Raw genomic sequence first — 24,451 nt, 5'->3', positions numbered from 1 at the left:
CACCGCCTTCAAATGAAGATCTTCGTTGGTTAGTGGTTGCTCTGCCCCCAGAGTCTTTTGTACTTATCACAAACGGTGCACAGCAGGGTCCGGCTGGTCTTACAGTAATCTGTGTCGCATTAAGCGGCTTCATAACGCTCTTGAATAAAAAGATGCAAATGCTTAAATTGTGGTAGTCAAATTTACTTTTTAAGTCAATAATATACTATCTAATATTATTAGAGGTTTGACCAACGGCTTGAACTAAATAAAAATCTCGTGGCAAAGTGTTTCAAATGACATTCACACCAATCTCAGACCACATCCAAAATCAGGTAAGGTTAGTAAATCTAAAACCTTGTGCTGTGCTGAAAATCCTTTTCCTCTTTGGGTGTTCCCCAGTCAAAAAATACCAGCCTTTTAAAAGACTGACCTTGTAATTCTTTCCATCTTTCCCTCCTTGCTATTATATAATAGAATACATTGATTCAAAAGTGTGTTTTCTTCCAATTTCTTCAGATATGAAGCTTAAATGTACACACGCTTCTTCGGTAAGAATGCATGGAAAAAATAGATTGTTTTTTGGATGTGCAATCATTTAAAAATTCTGTTAAACTTGACATAAAAGTCACAAAATATGAAGAACCAGGTTAACCAGTATTTTTGTCAACTCAAGAATCCTCCTGGAATTCAAAATGAATAGCTACAATAATTTTATGGTTAAGGTGGGTCGTCATGTATGGTTTTAAAATTCTTGACCAACTATCAATCCACCTGAAAGCTAGTTTAAGCTGCTTAACAGTGTGCTAACGGTACCTCGATCACATTCTCCAAGATGATGTTGATCAAGCGCATCTTCACAAAATCTTGCCAGGAAGACATTTTTTGATGTGGCTTCAACTGTTCCACAGCAATGACGATCCTCACCACATTCATCATGCTGGAGGGGATGCGGCGACAGTTCCAGTTTGATGTCTTTCGGCCTGTCGCATTGGCACATCTGAGAGAAAAAACACTGGAGCGATGTTTTAGAAGACTTAATATTAAATAGATATTATCCCACGAGCATATTTCACAGCAACTCACCATGCCTCGTTGATCCGCGGCAGTCCGTGTTCATCAGCAAGCCAGCACTGTCAGGGTAAAGTAGGTCTGTTCCAGGGCACTGTTTTAGAACGAAATAACAAAATGTATCATTAAAAGGAGTTTTAGGGCAACCTAATCCAAAGCACAGCAAAGCTAATTAACAATACAGAAAGAAATGCATCATTTACAGATTTTCTGTTAATCAGCAATCATCATTTTTTTGGTCCGGATCTAATAATTTTTTGAAATATGCATTTTTTTAATACATAAAAATCATTTAGATACCCCGTTTTAATGCGTATGATTCTGGCACACACACTAAATTACGAGTCAGTTTGAAAAGTTTTGACGGTCATAAAAGTATCAGATAATTATCCAAAGGAAAGTATACAGATATATGACAAGGATAAAAAGGTTCTTTAAAAGTTATAATTCTTAAAAACAAAAGCAGAGTAACGCATTGGTTTTTTAATGAGGAAGTTATAAAAGGCGTTTGTTTTTGTGCAAGTAGCCTACAGAAAACCATAATATATAATTTTCTTAACTAATAGAACTATCTATATATATATATATCTATATTCATATGTATTGAGTATATATATACTATATGATACTATCTTAGATAGAGATAGATTATATTCACGACAGCATTACATAATTTTAATATTTAAGCATGAGGCAATCCCAGTAACATAAAAATAGTTTTGTACAAATTTCACTGTGATTATTTTGTTTGGGAATATTTCTCAGTATCATTGACTAACTAAAAAATTAATAAGGCTTGTCATGATGCAATAATCGCTTCTTACAGGCCTTTTCAGCAAATAAATACACAAAAACAGTGAAAACAACAAAAATGTAAAAGGTAAATATCTGACCCCGTTGTTTTGTTCTGCAAAAATTCTAATTCGCAAGTTGGTTTTTTGTGGTAATTTTTTTTTGTGTGGTTCCGTCTGCCTTTGCAATAATATTGATGCAATTTCACAAAAATCATCCTAATTTTAACAGTTTTGAACTAACACAGGAGACTAAATGTCAGCATAACAATTGAAACTGACAATCTGTGCAGCTGAAAACATTACCGTACTACCAGATTTTGTTTATTTTAAACCCGGTTACAACTCGCCCGCATCTCCACTGGCACAATCCGTAGCTAAATGTACACAAACAGCTTATACACTCATCTTTTGGATTTACTTGTACTTGAAATGTAAGACATTTTCGTACCTACAGCGTTGGTCTTGTTGAGTGTCAGTCTCCATGCAGTGGTTCTGTTTGTGACTGTGAGGAAGCAGGTGCAATACAGTAACGCACTCCAGACTGATCTTGAGACCTGATCCCTGTAAAAGGCATTGACTCAATCAAGCCCCACTGCAAGGACCAGATAACAGCCCATAATATTAGATTCAGGGTCAACAGCAGGGCTTGCAAGAAGTGTTCACATGATATGACGGTTATTAAAGGAAATGAGTTTTTTTTCCATTACTGAGTTATTCTTATCAGGGGAAGTTGCAAAACTTATGTTTCAAGTTGCAATCCATTGTAAACTGATACCATTTTGCGGTAAACAATTCGAGTGCAAAAGTTGAATGAATGTCACACAATGTCTGACTTTAAATGGCACAAAAAATTGTTTTTGTTTCAATTTTCCAAAATCCTTACAGTTTTTATTTTTACGTTTAAATAAAATATTCGTTCCCTTCATCCATTTTCTGCGTTCCTGTTCAGTCTAAGGCGCCGAGTTCTTCGCAAAAGACCTGAGCAGAGCTCGGAGTGAAGGCATTCAGCACATGAACATTTCTTTGTTTATGAGTTTACCAAAACGACCTCGCGCATAGCGCTGTGGTCTGCGCCAACAACCCACGCGTATTCCAATAATTCGAATGCGAACAGAGCAATGGCGGCCATATTGTTTAATGAGGTTGAAATTATTTTAAAGGTGCAGACATGTATCTAATGGTTTAAATGGGTACTGCCGTCCAAATTCCAAATTAACATTGGCTACGGAAAACTCAAGATCTTCCCAATTTAACATCACAAAAGTATGGAGGATATTTGTCCAGAGTATAAACTAAAAGGCTAAAACTAAAAGTCCTAAACCAAAACTTCAAAAAATCTAAATTTTGAAACTTTAAAAGGCCAAGTCAAAAATTAATTTCTCTATAAACAAGTTTGATTAAAATGGCCACAAATGTTACCAAGCTGTCATTAAAGTTGAAGTTATCACACAGTCTCGCGCAAGCCGCTCACTCGCTCCGTTTGGTTTCATTACAGTGTGCTCCTTAGCACTGGGAGCTCCCCATTTCAAGAAACCAGCTATTTGTGGGCCATTTCAAACCATCAGCCTCAAGTATTCAATCCACAAATGCCCATCCTCAATCTGCATACACTCCTCAATCCTCATTCCAGGGGCTCAATCTCCATGCCCAATCCTCAATCCTAAAATGCCCAATCTCCTCAATACCCAAATGCCCAATTCCTAAATCCCAAATGCCCAAATGCCCATCCTAAATAGAAAATGCCCAATCCTAAATACCAAATTAATTTTTGACTTGGACTTTAAGTTTCAAATTTAGATTTTTAGTTTTGGTTTACGACTTTTAGTTTTAGACTTTTAGTTTATAATCTGACCAAATAATCCCTCCATACACATAGGGCTTTAGATTACACTGACCAAATCTGGAATTGATCTGATTTAATCTCTAGAAGGAGTTCGCTAAAATACAATGCCTGAAAATGGCAAAAACGAATTCTAAATAACTGACTTCCTGTTGGGTTTTGGACTTCGTACCAATGGGACTATTTTGTAGGTATTGGTGTGTTACATGTGTCGAATTTCATACATATTTGTGAAAAGACATAGCTCAAGGGGGTACTTCGTTAACATTGTATATGTGGCGCTATTGAGCCATTTTGTCACACCCACTTTTGAAACCCATATCAGATGTAAATTTTCACCAAAAAAAAATGTAATGAGTTTTCGAGCATGTTTAAATCCTCAAAAATGCAATTCCATTTTGGAGAAGAAGATAAAGAAGAAACTGGGCAATTCCAATATGGTCCTCGCATCACTGGTGCTTGGGCCCTAAATGTTGGAGAGAGTTGTTTCTCACGCTCCCTCACTCATGCTGGTTGCCAGATTGAGAAAACACAACAGGAACAAGCACAGTTTACAACGGAAGGCGATTTATCCACGTGTTAATATGTCTCTGGTCACAGAAGTTTTCAGATGGATGCTGAGGGTTTTTAGGTCGGATAAAATCTGCGATCTCTAAGCGGGTTCATTTGCTAGCTTCCACTGGATGCAGTACGCTATGATTTTTTTTGCCAACTGTCAACCTGGGGTGGCCATAGTACTACTGAATTTAACAGTGTGTGGAATCACACAGACCCAAGACAAAAACACATTCCCACACAGAATGCATGTTTTAAAGTTGAATAGATGTCCTAACATAGTACATGTCTAAAATCACCCCCATACAACTTGGTAATAGCATAGTACCGTTTTTGTTAGTATCTTACATGTTGGATATCATTATTTTCAGTGTTTAATTGACCCAATGATGATATAATCAGTAAAGCCCATCATGGCAGCTCATCAAAATAGTTGAAACCAATTTTCAACTGAATTTTTTAAGTCTAGTGACAATGAAAATACATGCTAAAAGAAAATACTGTTAAAACGTTGCTTATTTAAATTTTATCATGAACAAGTATTGCCTTAAGCCTACATATGACTTGCCAAAATATCTAATGAAATAAGTTGAACATTTGATGTGCTCTTTTTGAAAAGACTTATAAATCGGTCTCACATCATGGTTTGCTTTAATTAGTCTGATATCAAGAGTTTAAAGATCACTGAGATTTTGGTCACATTATGAAACCAAGAGGAAAAACTGTAACAGACAACATAAACCACTTAATATCCAACACTGAGGACGCTTATGGTTTTATGTAATACAATCAACTATCTGTATGCAGTGAAATGTTCGACCGCATGGAGGCGCTCATGTCTTATTTTCTGTGTCTAGACCAGAGAAAGTTCAGCAGAGGGCGCTGTGACCTGATATATAAAACTAAAAATTATAACAAAGCTTAGTTTTTAAATTTAGAGTGTTTTTTTTTTCTCTCTCCATGTTTCAGAGTAAATTTGTCAAAGTTTATTTTGTTCTGTTTAATAAATGTTCAAAATGTCCCATTGTTCATTGTCTTCATTTCTACATATAAATTAGCTAATTTTTGGGGTGCATAAATTCAGCTAAAACATGATTAAAAAAAAAAGTTCAAAGTTCAAGAGCCATTGAAAAGTAACATTTTACTTAAGATTATCAATAAAGTGACGTCAGTGCTTCAAGCATAAATGAACTGCATTTATGTGTAGGATGAATGTAAATTATCTATTAACTATAATTAATTCATTAGTGTTCTGCTAATTGCATTATTTTGGTGTCTCCATTTGGTGCCTTTAAAGGTATAAATGCATCTTATTTTAAGCTGATAAGAGATTGCTTTTTCTTTTTTGTGCAGTGACTTATTTCTTAGTGCACTTTGATATTCTGTTGTCACTTTATATAATAATCTTAATAATAATCTTGTAATCAACTACACAACACCAAGTAACATCCATATCATAGGTTTATTTTAATATAAGATAAAAAAAATCAGTACAGTGTAAAATAAGTTACATTTAAAAATAATTTAAAATAAATATTAATAATATTTAATAATTTAAAAATTAAATTAAGCACATAGGCAAATGTTCACACTCAAATGTTCCCAACACAAACCTTACACATAATCGTGAAAAAAAAAAATACCCAGACAGATACATAAACTCATACAGGTTTGTAACATGTTTGAATAAATCCCGATTATAAACTGTACATTTGTACATACTGGAAATGCGTTTATGGATCAGATCTGATTCTTAACTCAGGATTTATTGTTAATCTTCAAGTGTGAAGTCTGTAGTTCGGTCAGTTGGCACTGGGACATTTCCACCCTCTTCCAGTCATCAAAAGCTGTGCTAATAAACCATCCAGGATATTTAACAGATTCAAAAGTGTTGTAATCCGTGCCCGTCTCTTTTCTGAAGAAGAGGAGGCTGTCGTACCCGTTCGGGTCATCGGCTGTGATGGTGTTCAGAGGGCCACTGACCTCCTAAAAAATAAAAAAAGGGCTTTAAATCCTCATTTTATAATGTGGAAAAACATTTCTTGGGGAAGGGTTAATGTGTTTGTGGTGCACGAACCTTCAAGAGCAGGACGGGGGGAGAACCACCAGACTGGGTACAAGCAATGTAGAGGTTGCTGTTGGAGATCCCCAGGCACACAGGCTGGCCGTCATTTTGTGGGTCACTCGATACGTACGGCGACATGCTGAATTGAACTGAAGGGAGCAGAAAATGTGTAGAGGGTAACGTCACAAGGACATTTCTGAAGTCATGCATTTACATGTGAAAGCTTGTGTTGAAGAGTTACCTTTGTATTGAATGGTCCCTGCACTCAGCGTCACAGCCTTCAAATGAAGATCTTCAGTTGGTTAGTTTGTTGCTCTGCACCAGAGTCTTTTTGTACTTATCACAAACGGTGCACAGCAGGGTCCGGCTGGTCTTACAGTAAGTCTGTGTCGCATTAAGCGGCTTCACTAAACGCTCTGAAATAAAAAGATGCAAATGCTTAAACGTTGTGGTAGTCAAATTTACTTTTTAAGTCAATTAATATACTATCTAATATTATAGAGGTTTGACCAACCGGCTTGAACTAAATAAAATCTTGTGTCAAATTGATTCAAATGACATTCACCCAATCAGAACACATCAAAAATCAGGTAATGTTAGTAAATCTAAAACCTTGTGCTGTGCTGAAAATCCTTTTCCTATTTTGGTGTTCCCAGTCAAAAAATACCAGCCTTTTAAAGACTGCCTGTAAATCTTTCCTCATGCTATATTATAATAGAATATTAGATTCAAAAGTTTGTTTTCTTTCAATTTCTTCAGATATGAAGCTTAAATGTAAACACGCTTCTTCGAAGATGCATTAAAAAATATATTGTTTTGGATGTGCATCCATGAAATATGCTGTTAAAACTGACATAAGTAGTCACAAAATATTAAGAACCAGGTTAACCAGTATTTTTGTCAACTCAAGAATCCATCTGGATCAAACTGAATAGCTACATAATTTAATGGTTAAGGTGGTCGTCAGTATGGTTTAACCCATCTTGACCAACTATCAATCCACCTGAAGCTAGTTTAAGCTGCTTAAAAGTTTGCTAACGGTACCTTCGATCACATTCTCCAAGATGATGTTGAGCAGCGCATCTTCACAAAACTTGCCAGAAGACATTTTTTTGATGTGCTTCAACTTTTCCACAGCAATGACGATCCTCACCACCTTCCTCATGCTGTGAGGATGCGGCGACAGTTCCAGTTTGATGTCTTTATGCATGTCGCATTGGCACATCTGGAGAAAAAAAAACAATGAGCGATGTTTTAGAAGACTTAATATTAATCAGATATTAATCCACGAGCATATTTCACAGCAACTCACCATGCCTAGTTGATCTGGGCAGTCCGGTTCATCAAAGCCAGCACTGTCAGGGTAAATTAGGTCTGTCTCCAGTGCACTGTTTAAGAAATTAACAAAATGTATCATTAAAGGAGTTTTAGGCAAACTAATCCAAAGCAAAGCAAAGCTAATTAAAAATAAAGAAATGCATCATTTACAGATTTTATGTTAAATGCATCATCATTTTGTTGTCCGGATCTAATCATTTTTTGAAATATGCATTTTTTTAATACATAAAATAATTTAGATACAACCGTTTAATGATTATGATTCTGCATACACTAAATTAAGAGTCAGTTTGAAATGTTTTGACTGTCATAAAGTATCAGATATTATAAAAGGAAAGTATACAGATATAGGACAAGGATAAAAAGTTTCTTTAAAAGTTATAATTCTTAAAAAGCAAAGCAAAGAAGCATTTGTTTTTAATGAGAAGTTATTAAAAGGCGTTTGTTTGTGCAAGTAGCAACAAGGAAAACCATAAAATATATTTCTTAACTAATAGAAAGATATCTATATATATATATTAATCTATACAATAACATATATATATATATATATATATATATATATATATATATTATATATATATATATTATATTCAAGACAGCATTACATAATTTTAATATTTAGCATGAGGCATCCCAGTAACATAAAAATAGTTTTGTAAAAATTCACTGTGATTATTTTTTTGTGAATATTTCATCAGTATCTTGACTACTAAAAAATTTATAAGGCTTGTCATGATGCAAAATTATGCTTATTACAGGCTTTTCAGCAAATAAATTACAAAACAGTGAAAACAACAAAAATTGTAAAAGGTAAATATGAACCCGTTGTTTTGTTCTGCAAAAATTATAATACGCAAGTTGGTTTTTTGTGGTAATTTTTTTTTGTGGTTTCCGTCTGCCTTGCAATAATATGATGCAATTCACAAAAATCATCCTAAATTTTCAACAGTTTTGAACTACACATGAGACTAATGTAAGATAAAATTGAAACTGAAATCTGGAACTGAAAACATTACAGTTACTCATATATAACCCATGTGACAACTAGCCCCAGTCTCCACTGGCACCAGTCCGTAGCTAAATGTACACACAGCTTATACACTCATCTTTGAGATTTACTTGTACTTGAAATTTAAGACAGTTTCTTACCTACAGCGTTGTCTTGTTGAGTGTCAGTCCTCCATGCAGTGTTGCTGTTTGTGCTGTGAGGAGCAGGTGCATACAGTAACTCACTCCAGACTGATCTTGAGACATGATCCCTGAAAAGGCAGTGACTCAATCAAGCCCCACTGCAAGGACCAGATAACAGCCCATAATATTAGATTCAGGGGTCAAACAGCAGGGGCTGCAAGAAGTGTTCACATGAGATGACGGTTATTAAAGAAATGAGTCATTACTAAGTTATTCTTATTCAGTGGAGTGCAAAATTATGTTTCAAGTTGAATACATTGTAAAATGATACCATTTGCGTAACAATTCGAGTGAAAAGTTGAATGAATGTCACAAATTTCTGACTTTAATGTCACAAAAAATTGTTTTTGTTTACAATTTTTCAAAATCCTACAGTTTATTTTTAGGTTTAAATAATATTCGTTCATTCATTTTCTGCGTTCTGTTCAGTCTAGCGCACAGTTCTTCGCAAACGCTGACAGAGCTCGAGTGAAGGCATTCAGCACATGAACATTTCTTGTTTATGAGATTTACAAACGACTCGCGCATGCGCTGTGGTCTGCGCACAATCCACGCGGATCCAATAATCGAAGCGAACAGAGCATGGGGACATTTGTTAATTTGAAATTATTTTAAAGGTGCAGAATGTAGCTAATGGTTGAAATGGGTACTGCAGTCCAAATTCAAATTACATTTTCTACGAAAACTCAAGATCTTCCCAATTTAACATCACAAAGTATGGAGGGATTATTTGGTCAGATTATAAACTAAAAGTCTAAAACTAAAAGTCCTAAACCAAAACTAAAAATCTAAATTTGAATCTTAAAGTCCAAGTCAAAAATTAATTTGGTATTTAGGATTGGGCATTTGGTATTTAGGATTGCGCGCGCGCGGTAAATCACTTCCCCAAGATGAAAAACAAAATCGCCATAGTTTGAGGCCACAAATGTTACAAAGCTGTCATTAAGTTGAAGTCCACGCTCAAGCCGCTCACTCGCTCCGTTTGGTTTCATTACAGTGTGCTCCTTAGCACTGGGAGCTCCCTCTGCTGTCCATAAGGTGCCTCTACGCACCAGCCATTTCAAACCCAGCCTCCAGTATTTGGACCACGCCTCCTAATTTGTATACACTCCTCATTCCTCAATCCTCAAATGCCCAGAATCCTCAAATGCCCTCAATCCTCAAATCCTAAATCCTCAAATCCCCAATCCTCCTAAATCCCCAAATGCCCAATCCAAATCCTGAATGGCTAAATGACCAAATGCCCAACCCTAAATAAACCAATCCTAAATACCAAATTAATTTTTGACTTGGACTTTAAGTTTCAAATTTAGATTTTTAGTTTTGGTTTAAGACTTTTAGTTTTAGACTTTTAGTTTATAATCTGACCAAATAATCCGTCCATACACAAAGGGCTTTAGATTACACTGACCAAATCTGGAATTGATCTGATTTAATCTCTAGAAGGAGTTCGCTAAAATACAATGCCTGAAAATGGCAAAAACAAATTCTAAATAACTGACTTCCTGTTGGGTTTTGGACTTTGTACCGGTGGGACTATTTTGTAGGTATTGGTGTGTTACATGTGTCGAATTTCATACATATTTGTGAAACATAGCTCAAGGGGTACTTCGTTAAAATTGTATAGGTGGCGCTATTGAGCCATTTTGTCACACCCACTTTTGAAACCCATATCAGATGTAAATTTTCACCAAAAAAGTTTCATGAGTTTTCGAGCATGTTTAAATCCTCAAAAATGCGATTCATTTTGGAGAAGAAGATAAAGAAGAAACTGGGCAATTCCAATATGGTCCTCGCATCACTGGTGCTTGGGCCCTAAATGTTGGAGAGAGTTGTTTCTCACGCTCCCTCACTCACGCTGGTTGCCAGATTGAGAAAAACACAACAGGAACAAGCACAGTTTACAATGGAAGGCGATTTATCCACGTGTTAATATGTCTCTGGTCACAGAAGTTTTCAGATGGATGCTGAGGGTTTTTTTAGGTCGGATAAAATCTGCGATCTCTAAGCGGGTTCATTTGCTAGCTTCCATGGATGCAGTACGCTATGATTTTTTGCCAACTGTCAACCTGGGGTGCCATAGTACTACTGAATTTAACAGTGTGTGGAATCACACAGACCAAGAAAAAAACACATTCTCACACAGAATGCATGTTTTAAAGTTGAATAGATGTCCTAACATAGTACATGTCTAAAATCACCCCCTACAACTTGGTAATAGCATAGTACGTTTTTGTTAGTATCTTACATGTTGGATATCATTATTTTCAGTGTTTAATTGACCCAATGATGATATAATCAGTAAGCCATCATGGCAGCTCATCAAAATAGTTGAACCAATTTCAACTGAATTTTTTTAAGTCTAGTGACAATGAAAATACATGCTAAAAGAAAATACTGTTAAAACGTTGCTTATTTAAATTTTATCATGAACAAGTATTGCCTTAAGCCTACATATGACTTGCCAAAATATATAATGAAATAAGTTGACATTTGATGTGCTCTTTTTGAAAGACTTATAAATCGGTCACATCATGGTTTGCTTTAATTAGTCTGATATCAAGAGTTTAAAGATCACTGAGATTTTGGTCACATTATGAACCAAGAGGAAAACTGTAACAGACAACATAAACACTTAACATCCAACACTGAGGACGCTTATGTTTTTATGTAATACAATCAACTATCTGTATGCAGTGAAATGTTCGACCGCATGGAGGCGCTCATGTCTTATTTTCTGTGTCTAGACCAGAGAAAGTTCAGCAGAGGGCGCTGTGACCTGATATATAAAACTAAAAATTATAACAAAGCTTAGTTTTTAAATTTAGAGTGTTTTTTCTCTCTCCATGTTTCAGAGTAAATTGTCAAAGTTTATTTTGTCTTGTTTAATAAATGTTCAAAATGTCCCATTGTTCATTGTCTTCATTTCTACATATAAAGTAGCTATTTTTGGGGTGCATAAATTCAGCTAACAAAACATGATTAAAAAAAGAGTTCAAAGTTCAAGAGCCATTGAAAAGTTACATTTTACTTAAGATTATCAATAAAGTGACGTCAGTGCTTCAAGCATAAATGAACTGCATTTATGTGTAGGATGAATGTAAATTATCTATTAACTATAATTAATTCATTAGTGTTCTGCTAATTGCATTATTTTGGTGTCTCCATTTAGTGCCTTTAAATGTATAAATGCATCTTATTTAAGCTGATAAGAGATTGCTTTTTCTTTTTGTGCAGTGACTTATTTCTTAGTGCACTTTGATATTCTGTTGTCACTTTATATAATCTTAATAGTAATCTAGTGATCTTGTAATCAACTACACAACACCAAGTAACATCCATATCATAGGTTTATTTTAATATAAGATAAAAAATCAGTACAGTGTAAAATAAGTTAGATTTAAAAATAATTAAAAATAAATATTAATAATATTTAATAATTTAAAAATTAAATTAAGCACATAGGCAAATGTTCACACTCAAATGTTCCCAACACAAACCTTACACATAATCGTGAAAAAAAAAATACCCAGACAGATACATAAACTCATACAGGTTTGTAACATGTTTGAATAAATCCAGATTATAAACTGTACATTGTACATACTGGAAATGCGTTTATGGATCAGATCTGATTCTTAACTCAGGATTTATTTTTAATCTTCAAGTGTGAAGTCTGTAGTTCGGTCAGTTGGCACCTGGGACATTTCCACCCTCTTCCAGTCATCAAAAGCTGTGCTAATAAACCATCCAGGATATTTAACAGATTCAAAAGTGTTGTAATCCGTGCCCGTCTCTTTTTCTGAAGAAGAGGAGGCTGTCGTACCCGTTCGGGTCATCGGCTGTGATGGTGTTCAGAGGGCCACTGACCTCCTAAAAAATAAAAAAGGGCTTTAAATCCTCATTTTATAATGTGGAAAACATTTCTTGGGGAAGGTTAATGTGTTTGTGGTGCACAAACCTTCAAGAGCAGGACGGGGGGAGAACCACCAGACTGGGTACAAGCAATGTAGAGGTTGCTGTTGGAGATCCCCAGGCACACAGGCTGGCCGTCATTTTGTGGGTCACTCGATACGTACGTCATCATGCTGAATTGAACTAAAGGGAGCAGAAAATGTGTAGTAAGGGGTAACGTCACAAGGACATTTCTGAAGTCATGCATTTACATGTGAAAGCTTGTGTTGAAGAGTTACCTTTGTATTGAATGGTCCCTGCACTCAGCGTCACAGCCTTCAAATGAAGATCTTCGTTGGTTAGTTTGTTGCTCTGCACCAGAGTCTTTTTGTACTTATCGCAAACGCTGCACTGCAGGGTCCGGCTGGTCTTACGGTAAGTCTGTGTCGCATTAAGCGGCTTCACTAAACGCTCTGAAATAAAAAGATGCAAATGCTTAAACGTTGTGGTAGTCAAATTTACTTTTTAAGTCAATTAATATACTATCTAATATTATAGAGGTTTGACCAACCGGCTTGAATTAAATAAAATCTTGTGTCAAATTGATCCAAATGACATTCACCCAATCAGAACACATCAAAATCAGGTAATGTTAGTAAATCTAAAACCTTGTGCTGTGCTGAAAATCCTTTTCCTATTTTGGTGTTCCCAGTCAAAAAATACCAGCCTTTTAAAAACTGCCTGTAAATCTTTCCTCATGCTATATTATAATCAAATATTAGATTCAAAAGTTTGTTTTCTTTCAATTTCTTCAGATATGAAGCTTAAATGTAAACACGCTTCTTCGAAGATGCATTAAAAAATATATTGTTTTGGATGTGCATCCATGAAATATGCTGTTAAAACTGACATAAAAGTCACAAAATATGAAGAACCAGGTTAACCAGTATTTTTGTCAACTCAAGAATCCATCTGGATCAAACTGAATAGCTACATAATTTAATGGTTAAGGTGGTCGTCAGTATGGTTTAACCATCTTGACCAACTACTATCAATCCACCTGAAGCTAGTTTAAGCTGCTTAAAAGTTTGCTAACGGTACCTTCGATCACATTCTCCAAGATGAAGTTGAGCAGTGCATCTTGACAAAACTTGCCAGAAGACATTTTTTTTGATGTGCTTCAACTTTTCCACAGCGATGACGATGTTCACCACCTTCCTCAGGCTGTGAGGATGCGGCGACAGTTCCAGTTTGATGTCTTTATGCATGTCCACATTGGCACATCTGGAGAAAAAAAAACAATGAGCGATGTTTTAGAAGACTTAATATTAATCAGATATTAATCCACGAGCATATTTAACAGCAACTCACCATGCATAGTTGATCTGGGCAGTCCGGTTCATCAAAGCCAGCACTGTCAGGGTAAAATTATGTCTGTCTCCAGTGCACTGTTTAAGAAATTAACAAAATGTATCATTAAAGGAGTTTTAGGCAAATTAATCCAAAGCAAAGCAAAGCTAATTAAAAATAAAGAAATGCATCATTTACAGATTTAATGTTAAATGCATCATCTAGACAAGAGCTATCTGATAATGCATTAATTAATATAACACATAAAAAAAAAAAAAAAACATGCGATACTTACTCCGAAGGCAAAATATAGCGTCCAAGGCGTTCCATCGTTCTGAAATAAAGCATAAAACTAAACAGTGAGAAAATGATCTCTTTTTCTTTAAAAAAACTGACTTTCAATCAAGATCCAGGTTAGAAGTAAACAGTACGCCACATACCAGTCGTTTAGTTTGAGTTGCTGTCTGGAGTCTTCGAGTTGGTTAAATCGTTGCTTCTCTTGTGAGAGTCTTCGTTGAATGTGTTTGTGAGGGTGGAAGTAAGCTTTATATCTACCCTCCACACAGACTGTAAGATCCTCCTCCATCTGCAACCGGGACTTTACGCTTACGCTTTCCAAGAAGTTTGTAAGTTTCGATAAGAATCAGGATTTTATAATTGCATGTGTTCCTTTGAAGTGTAAACAAACGTGCATACTTTCATTTGTTACATGGCTGTCACGATATAGAACTGTAAAGCATGCACTCACCATCACATGATGCTCATTTTGTTGTCCGGATCTAATAATTTTTTGAAATATGCATTTTTTTAATACATAAAATAATTTAGATACAACCGTTTAATGATTATGATTCTGCATACACTAAATTAAGAGTCAGTTTGAAATGTTTTGACTGTCATAAAGTATCAGATATTATAAAAGGAAAGTTTACAGATAAAGGACAATGATAAAAAGTTTCTTTAAAAGTTATAATTCTTAAAAAGCAAAGCAAAGAAGCATTTGTTTTTAATGAGAAGTTATTAAAAGGCGTTTGTTTGTGCAAGTAGCAACAAGAAAACAATAAAATATATTTTTATAACTAATATATATATATATATATATATATATATATATATATATATATATATATTCAAGACAGCATTACATAATTTTAATATTTAGCATGAGGCATCCCAGTAACATAAAAATAGTTTTGTAAAAATTAACTGTGATTATTTTTTTGTGAATATTTCTCAGTATCTTGACTACTAAAAATTTATAAGGCTTTTCATGATGCAAATTATGCTTATTACAGGCTTTTCAGCAAATAAATTACAAAACAATGAAAACAACAAAAATGTAAAAGGTAAAATATGAACCCGTTGTTTTGTTCTGCAAAAATTATAATTACGCAGTTGGTTTTTTGTGGTAATTTTTTTTGTGGTTTCCGTCTGCCTTTGCAATAATATGATGCAATTCACAAAAATCATCCTAATTTTCAACAGTTTTGAACTACACATGAGACTAATGTAAGATAAAATTGAAACTGAAATCTGGAACTGAAAACATTACAGTTACTCATATATAACCCATGTTACAACTAGCCCCGGTCTCCACTGGCACCAATCCGTAGCTAAATGTACACACAGCTTATACACTCATCTTTGAGATTTACTTGTACTTGAAATTTAAGACAGTTTCCTACCTACAACGTTGTCTTGTTGAGTCTCAGTCCTCCATGCAGTGTTGCTGTTTGTGCTGTGAGGAGCAGGTGCATACAGTAACTCACTCCAGACTGATCTTGAGACATGATCCCTGAAAAGGCAGTGACTCAATCAAGCCCCACTGCAAGGACCAGATAACAGCCCATAATATTAGATTCAGGGGTCAAACAGCAGGGGCTGCAAGAAGTGTTCACATGAGATGACGGTTATTAAAGAAATGAGTCATTACTGTGTTATTCTTATTCAGTGGAGTGCAAGTGCAAAATTATGTTTCAAGTCGAATACATTGTAAAATTATACCATTTGCGTAACAATTTGAGTGAAAAGTTGAATGAATGTCACAAATTTCTGACTTTAATGTCACAAAAACTTAGAAAATGGTCTTTGTTTACAATTTTTCAAAATCCTACAGCAATTTATTTATTTTTAGGTTTAAATAATATTCGTTCATTCATTTTCTGCGTTCTGTTCAGTCTAGCGCACAGTTCTTCGCAAACGCTGACAGAGCTCGAGTGAAGGCATTCAGCACATGAACATTTCTTGTTTATGAGATTTACAAACAACTCGCGCATGCGCTGTGGTCTGCGCACAATCCACGCGGATCCAATAATCGAGCCGAACAGAGCATGGGGACATTTGTTAATTTGAAATTATTTTAAAGGTGCAGAATGTAGCTAATGGTTGAAATGGGTACTGCAGTCCAAATTCAAATTAAATTTTCCATGAAAACTCAAGATCTTCCCAATTTAACATCACAAAGTATGGAGGGATTATTTGGTCAGATTATAAACTAAAAGTCTAAAACTAAAAGTCCTAAACCAAAACTAAAAATCTAAATTTGAAACTTAAAGTCCAAGTCAAAAATTAATTTGGTATTTAGGATTGGGCATTTTGTATTTAGGATTGCGCGCGCGGTAAATCACTTCCCCAAGATGAAAAACAAAATCGCCATAGTTTGAGGCCACAAATGTTACAAAGCTGTCATTAAGTTGAAGTCCACGCTCAAGCCGCTCACTCGCTCCGTTTGGTTTCATTACAGTGTGCTCCTTAGCACTGGGAGCTCCCTCTGCTGTCCATAAGGTGCCTCTGCGCACCAGCCATTTCAAACCCAGCCTCCAGTATTTGGACCACGCCTCCTAATTTGCATACACTCCTCATTCCTCAATCCTCAAATGCCCAGTCCTCAATCTTCAAATGCCCAATCCTAAATCCTGAATGGCTAAATGACCAAATGCCCAACCCTAAATACAAAATGCCCTATCCTAAATACCAAATTAATTTTTGACTTGGAGTTTAAGTTTCAAATTTAGATTTTTAGTTTTGGTTTAAGACTTTTAGTTTTAGACTTTTAGTTTATAATCTGACCAAATAATCCCTCCATACACAAAGGGCTTTAGATTACACTGACCAAATCTGGAATTGATCTGATTTAATCTCTAGGAGGAGTTCGGTAAAATACAATGCCTGAAAATGGCAAAAACGAATTCTAAATAACTGACTTCCTGTTGGGTTTTGGACTTCGTACCAATGGGACTATTTTGTAGGTATTGGTGTGTTACATGTGTCGAATTTCATACATATTTGTGAAACATAGCTCAAGGGGTACTTCGTTAAAATTGTATAGGTGGCGCTATTGAGCCATTTTGTCACACCCACTTTTGAAACCCATATCAGATGTAAATTTTCACCAAAAAAGTTTCATGAGTTTTTGAGCATGTTTAAATCCTCAAAAATGCGATTCATTTTGGAGAAGAAGATAAAGAAGAAACTGGGCAATTCCAATATGGTCCTCACATCACTGGTGCTTGGGCCCTAAATGTTGGAGAGAGTTGTTTCTCACGCTCCCTCACTCACGCTGGTTGCCAGATTGAGAAAACACAACAGGAACAAGCACAGTTTACAATGGAAGGTGATTTATCCACGTGTTAATATGTCTCTGGTCACAGAAGTTTTCAGATGGATGCTGAGGGTTTTTAGGTCGGATAAAATCTGCGATCTCTAAGCAGGTTCATTTGCTAGCTTCCATGGATGCAGTACGCTATGATTTTTTGCCAACTGTCAACCTGGGGTGCCATAGTACTACTGAATTTAACAGTGTGTGGAATCACACAGACCAAGACAAAAACACATTCCCACACAGAATGCATGTTTTAAAGTTGAATAGATGTCCTAACATAGTACATGTCTAAAATCACCCCCAACAACTTGGTAATAGCATAGTACATTTTTGTTAGTATCTTACATGTTGGATATCATTATTTTCAGTGTTTAATCGACCCAATGATGATATAATCAGTAAGCCATCATGGCAACCCATCAAAATCGTTGAAACAATTTCAACTTAATTTTTTAAGTCTAGTGACAATGAAAATACATGCTAAAAGAAGATACTGTTAAAACGCTGCTTATTTAAATTTTATCATGAACAAGTATTTCCTTAAGCCTACATATGACTTGCCAAAATATATAATGAAATAAGTTGACATTTGATGTGCTCTTTTTGAAAGACTTATAAATCGGTCACATCATGGTTTGCTTTAATTAGTCTGATATCAAGAGTTTAAAGATCACTGAGATTTTGGTCACATTATGAACCAAGAGGAAAACTGTAACAGACAACATAAACACTTAACATCCAACACTGAGGACGCTTATGTTTTTATGTAATACAATCAACTATCTGTATGCAGTGAAATGTTCGACCGCATGGAGGCGCTCATGTCTTATTTTCTGTGTCTAGACCAGAGAAAGTTCAGCAGAGGGCGCTGTGACCTGATCTATAAAACTAAAAATTATAACAAAGCTTAGTTTTTAAATTTAGAGTGTTTTTTCTCTCTCCATGTTTCAGAGTAAATTGTCAAAGTTTATTTTGTCTTGTTTAATAAATGTTCAAAATGTCCCATTGTTCATTGTCTTCATTTCTACATATAAAGTAGCTATTTTTGGGGTGCATAAATTCAGCTAACAAAACATGATTAAAAAAAAGTTCAAAGTTCAAGAGCCATTGAAAAGTAACATTTTACTTAAGATTATCAATAAAGTGACGTCAGTGCTTCAAGCATAAATGAACTGCATTTATGTGTAGGATGAATGTAAATTATCTATTAACTAAAATTAATTCATTAGTGTTCTGCTAATTGCATTATTTTGGTGTCTCCATTTGGTGCCTTTAAATGTATAAATGCATCTTATTTAAGCTGATAAGAGATTGCTTTTTCTTTTTGTGCAGTGACTTATTTCTTAGTCCACTTTGATATTCTGTTGTCACTTTATATAATAATCTTAATAGTAATCTTGTAATCAACTACACAACACCAAGTAACATCCATATCATAGGTTTATTTTAATATAAGATAAAAAAATCAGTACAGTGTAAAATAAGTTAGATTTAAAAATAATTTAAAATAAATATTAATAATATTTAATAATTTAAAAAATTAAATTAAGCACATAGGCAAATGTTCACACTCAAATGTTCCCAACACAAACCTTACACATAAAATCGTGAAAAAAAAAATACCCAGACAGATACATAAACTCATACAGGTTTGTAACATGTTTGAATAAATCCCGATTATAAACTGTACATTGTACATACTGGAAATGCGTTTATGGATCAGATCTGATTCTTAACTCAGGATTTATTTTTAATCTTCAAGTGTGAAGTCTGTAGTTCGGTCAGTTGGCACCTGGGACATTTCCACCCTCTTCCAGTCATCAAAAGCTGTGCTAATAAACCATCCAGGATATTTAACAGATTCAAAAGTGTTGTAATCCGTGCCCGTCTCTTTTCTGAAGAAGAGGAGGCTGTCGTACCCGTTCGGGTCACCGGCTGTGATGGTGTTCAGAGGGCCACTGACCTCCTAAAAAATAAAAAAAGGGCTTTAAATCCTCATTTTATAATGTGGAAAACATTTCTTGGGGAAGGTTAATGTGTTTGTGGTGCACGAACCTTCAAGAGCAGGACGGGGGGAGAACCACCAGACTGGGTACAAGCAATGTAGAGGTTGCTGTTGGAGATCCCCAGGCACACAGGCTGGCCGTTATTTTGTTGGGCACTCGATACGTACGTCATCATGCTGAATTTAACTGAAGGGAGCAGAAAATGTGTAAGGGGTAACGTCACAAGGACATTTCTGAAGTCATGCATTTACATGTGAAAGCTTGTGTTGAAGAGTTACCTTTGTATTGAATGGTTCCTGCACTCAGCGTCACAGCCTTCAAATGAAGATCTTTGTTGGTTGGTTTGTTGCTCTGCACCAGAGTCTTTTTGTACTTATCACAAACGCTGCACTGCAGGGTCCGGCTGGTCTTACAGTAAGTCTGTGTCGCATTAAGCGGCTTCACTAAACGCTCTGTGGAAATAAAAAGATGCAAATGCTTAAACGTTGTGGTAGTCAAATTTACTTTTTAAGTCAATTAATATACTATCTAATATTATAGAGGTTTGACCAACCGGCTTGAACTAAATAAAATATTGTGTCAAATTGATCCAAATGACATTCACCCAATCAGAACACATCAAAATCAGGTAATGTTAGTAAATCTAAAACCTTTTGCTGTGCTGAAAATCCTTTTCCTATTTTGGTGTTCCCAGTCAAAAAATACCAGCCTTTTAAAAACTGCCTGTAAATCTTTCCTCATGCTATATTATAATCAAATATTAGATTCAAAAGTTTGTTTTCTTTCAATTTCTTCAGATATGAAGCTTAAATGTAAACACGCTTCTTCGAAGATGCATTAAAAAATATATTGTTTTGGATGTGCATCCACGAAATATGCTGTTAAAACTGACATAAAGTCACAAAATATGAAGAACCAGGTTAACCGGTATTTTTGTCAACTCAAGAATCCATCTGGATCAAACTGAATAGCTACATAATTTAATGGTTAAGGTGGTCGTCAGTATGGTTTAACCATCTTGACCAACTATCAATCCACCTGAAGCTAGTTTAAGCTGCTTAAAAGTTTGCTAACGGTACCTTCGATCACATTCTCCAAGATGATGTTGAGCAGCGCATCTTGACTAAACTTGCCAGAAGACATTTTTTTGATGTGCTTCAACTTTTCCACAGCGATGACGATGTTCACCACCTTCCTCATGCTGTGAGGATGCGGCGACAGTTCCAGTTTGATGTCTTTATGCATGTCACATTGGCACATCTGGAGAAAAAAAACAATGAGCGATGTTTTAGAAGACTTAATATTAATCATATATTAATCCACGAGCATATTTAACAGCAACTCACCATGCATAGTTGATCTGGGCAGTCCGGCTCATCAAAGCCAGCACTGTCAGGGTAAATTATGTCTGTCTCCAGTGCACTGTTTAAGAAATTAACAAAATGTATCATTAAAGGAGTTTTAGGCAAACTAATCCAAAGCAAAGCAAAGCTAATTAAAAAAGAGAAATGCATCATTTACAGATTTTTATGTTAAATGCATCATCTAGACAAGAGCTATCTGATAATGCATTAATTAATATAACACATAAAAAAAAAAACAAAAAAAAAAACAAGGGATACTTACTCCGAAGGCAAAATATAGCGTTCAAGGCGTTCCATCGTTCTAAAATAAAGCATAAAACTAAACAGTGAGAAAATGACAATCTTTATCTTTAAAAACTGACTCTCAATCAAGAGCCAGGTTAGAAGTAAACAGCACGCCACATACCAGTCGTTTAGTTGAGTTGCTGTCTGGAGTGACTGAGTTGGTTAAATCGTTGCTTCTCTTGTGAGAGTCTTCGTTGAATGTGTTTGTGAGGGTGGAAGTAAGCTTTATATCTACCCTCCACACAGACTGTAAGATCCTCCTCCATCTGCAACCGGGAGTTTACGCTTTCCAAGAAGTTTGTAAGTTTCGATAAGAATCAGGATTTTATAATTGCATGTGTTCCTTTGAAGTGTAAACAAACGTGCATACTTTCCTTTGTTACATGGCTGTCACGATATAGAACTGTAAAGCATGCACTCGCCATCACATGATGCTCATTTTGTTGTCCGGATCCAATCATTTATTGAAATATGCATTTTAATACATAAAATAATTTAGATACAACCATTTAATGATTATGATTCTGCATACACTAAATTAAGAGTCAGTTTGAAATGTTTTGACTGTCATAAAGTATCAGATATTATAAAAGGAAAGTTTACAGATAAAGGACAATGATAAAAAGTTTCAAAGTTATAATTCTTAAAAAGCAAAGCAAAGAAGCATTTGTTTTTAATGAGAAAAAAATATAAAAAAACGCTTTTTTTTTTCAAATAACAAAAAAAAAAAAAATAAAATATATTTTTATAACTAATATATATATATATATATAAATTCAAGACAGCATTACATCATTTTAATATTTAGCATGAGGCATCCCAGTAACATAAAAATAGTTTTGTAAAAATTAACTGTGATCATTTTTTTGTGAATATTTCTCAGTATCTTGACTACTAAAAATTTATAAGGCTTGTCATAATGCAAATTATGCCATTAAACAGCTTATTTCAGGCTTTTCAGCAAATAAATTACAAAAAAATTAAAATAACAAAAATGTAAAAGGTAAAATATGAACCTGTTGTTTTGTTCTGCAAAAATCATAATTACGCAGTTGGTTTTTTGTGGAAATTTTTTTGTGGTTTCCGTCTGCCTTTGCAATAATATGATGCAATTCACAAAAATCATCCTAATTTTCAACAGTTTTGAACTACACATGAGACTAATGTAAGATAAAATTGAAACTGAAATCTGGAACTGAAAACATTACAGTTACTCATATATAACCCATGTTACAACTAGCCCCAGTCTCCACTGGCACCAATCCGTAGCTAAATGTACACACAGCTTATACACTCATCTTTGAGATTTACTTGTACTTGAAAGAAATTTAAGACAGTTTCTTACCTACAACGTTGTCTTGTTGAGTGTCAGTCCTCCATGCAGTGTTGCTGTTTGTGCTGTGAGGAGCAGGTGCATACAGTAACTCACTCCAGACTGATCTTGAGACATGATCCCTGAAAAGGCAGTGACTCAATCAAGCCCCACTGCAAGGACCAGATAACAGCCCATAATATTTGATTCAGGGGTCAAACAGCAGGGGCTGCAAGAAGTGTCCACATGAGATGACGGTTATTAAAGAAATGAGTCATTACTGTGTTATTCTTATTCAGTGGAGTGCAAAATTATGTTTCAAGTTGAATACATTGTAAAATTATACCATTTGCATAACAATTTGAGTGAAAAGTTGAATGAATGTCACAAATTTCTGACTTTAATGTCACAAAAACTTAGAAAATAGTCTTTGTATACAATTTTTCAAAATCCTACAGCAATTTATTAATTTTTAGGTTTAAATAATATTCGTTCATTCATTTTCTGCGTTCTGTTCAGTCTAGCGCACAGTTGTGCGGAAACGCTGACAGAGCTCGAGTGAAGGCATTCAGCACATGAACATTTCTTGTTTATGAGATTTACAAACGACTCGCGCATGCGCTGTGGTCTGCGCACAATCCACGCGGATCCAATAATCGAGCCGAACAGAGCATGGGGACATTTGTTAATTTGAAATTATTTTAAAGGTGCAGAATGTAGCTAATGGTTGAAATGGGTACTGCAGTCCAAATTCAAATGACATTTTCAACGAAAACTCAGGATCTTCCCAATTTAACATCACAAACTATGGAGGGATTATTTGGTCAGATTATAAACTAAAAGTCTAAAACTAAAAGTCCTAAACCAAAACTAAAAATCTAAATTTGAAACTTAAAGTCCAAGTCAAAAATTAATTTGGTATTTAAGATTGGGCATTTAATCATTTAGCCATTTAGGATTGGGCATTTGAAGATTGAGGATTGAGGATTGAGGATTGAGGAGTGTATGCAAATTAGGAGGTGTGGCCCAAATACTGGAGGCTGGGTTTGAAATGGACAGCAGAGGGAGCTCCCAGTGCTAAGGAGCACACTGTAATGAAACCAAACGGAGCGAGTGAGCGGCTTGAGCGAGGACTGTGTGATAACTTCAACTTAATGACAGCTTTGTAACATTTGTGGCCTCAAACTATGGCGGCATTTCAATGCCATTAATAACCGAGCGTACAACTGATGCTTTCGCCCGCAGTAAATCACTTCCGCGAGGAAACGGGAGCCCGCGAGCTCATTTCAAACTCTCGCGCGCGCGCGACATGTTCTCTGCGTGCAATACAAGCCCTCGCGCGCATGATCATTCCCCAGCTGCTCGCGCTCGATCTTCTCACCTGCTCGCTCGAACATTTTTATTTTTGTCATTCGTGGGGCAGGGCTTGCTGTTTTAATTGTTATCTCAAATGTGATTGGTTATTCCCCTTTTCCTGAAGTCAGTATTGGACGCCTGTTATAAGATGATTAATAATTCACTTGACTTGACACATGGCTTCATCAGTGGACCAGATACATGTGAGTTATCATTTCATTTGCTTGTTTTATTTATTTTTGTCTTTATTTAATGTAATTTAATGCATTGTTTATAGAGTAGATCTTTTCCAGATACTTCATTAACAGGAAGTCTTCTGATTATTAGTGACTGCAGTCTTGTGATGATAAGAGATACACATATGAACCCTTGTTACAGACTGTAATAACACACACACAGTAAATACATCATAATATTTGAAGGTTTAGTCTGTGTTTCTATAAAACA

At 35.3% G+C, this 24,451-nt stretch overlaps 1 pseudogene; it reads right to left on the bottom strand.

Annotated features, from left to right (window-relative positions):
- Window positions 1-5,762: 5,762 nt before the first annotated feature.
- Window positions 5,763-21,803, bottom strand: LOC109097442 (annotated as a pseudogene).
- Window positions 21,804-24,451: the final 2,648 nt, after the last annotated feature.

This window comes from Cyprinus carpio, unplaced genomic scaffold (assembly GCF_018340385.1).
Source record: "Cyprinus carpio isolate SPL01 unplaced genomic scaffold, ASM1834038v1 S000006520, whole genome shotgun sequence".
NCBI lineage: Eukaryota > Metazoa > Chordata > Actinopteri > Cypriniformes > Cyprinidae > Cyprinus > Cyprinus carpio.
The sequence above is the reverse complement of the archived record's forward strand: the minus strand, read 5'-3'. Positions and strand labels throughout refer to the sequence as shown.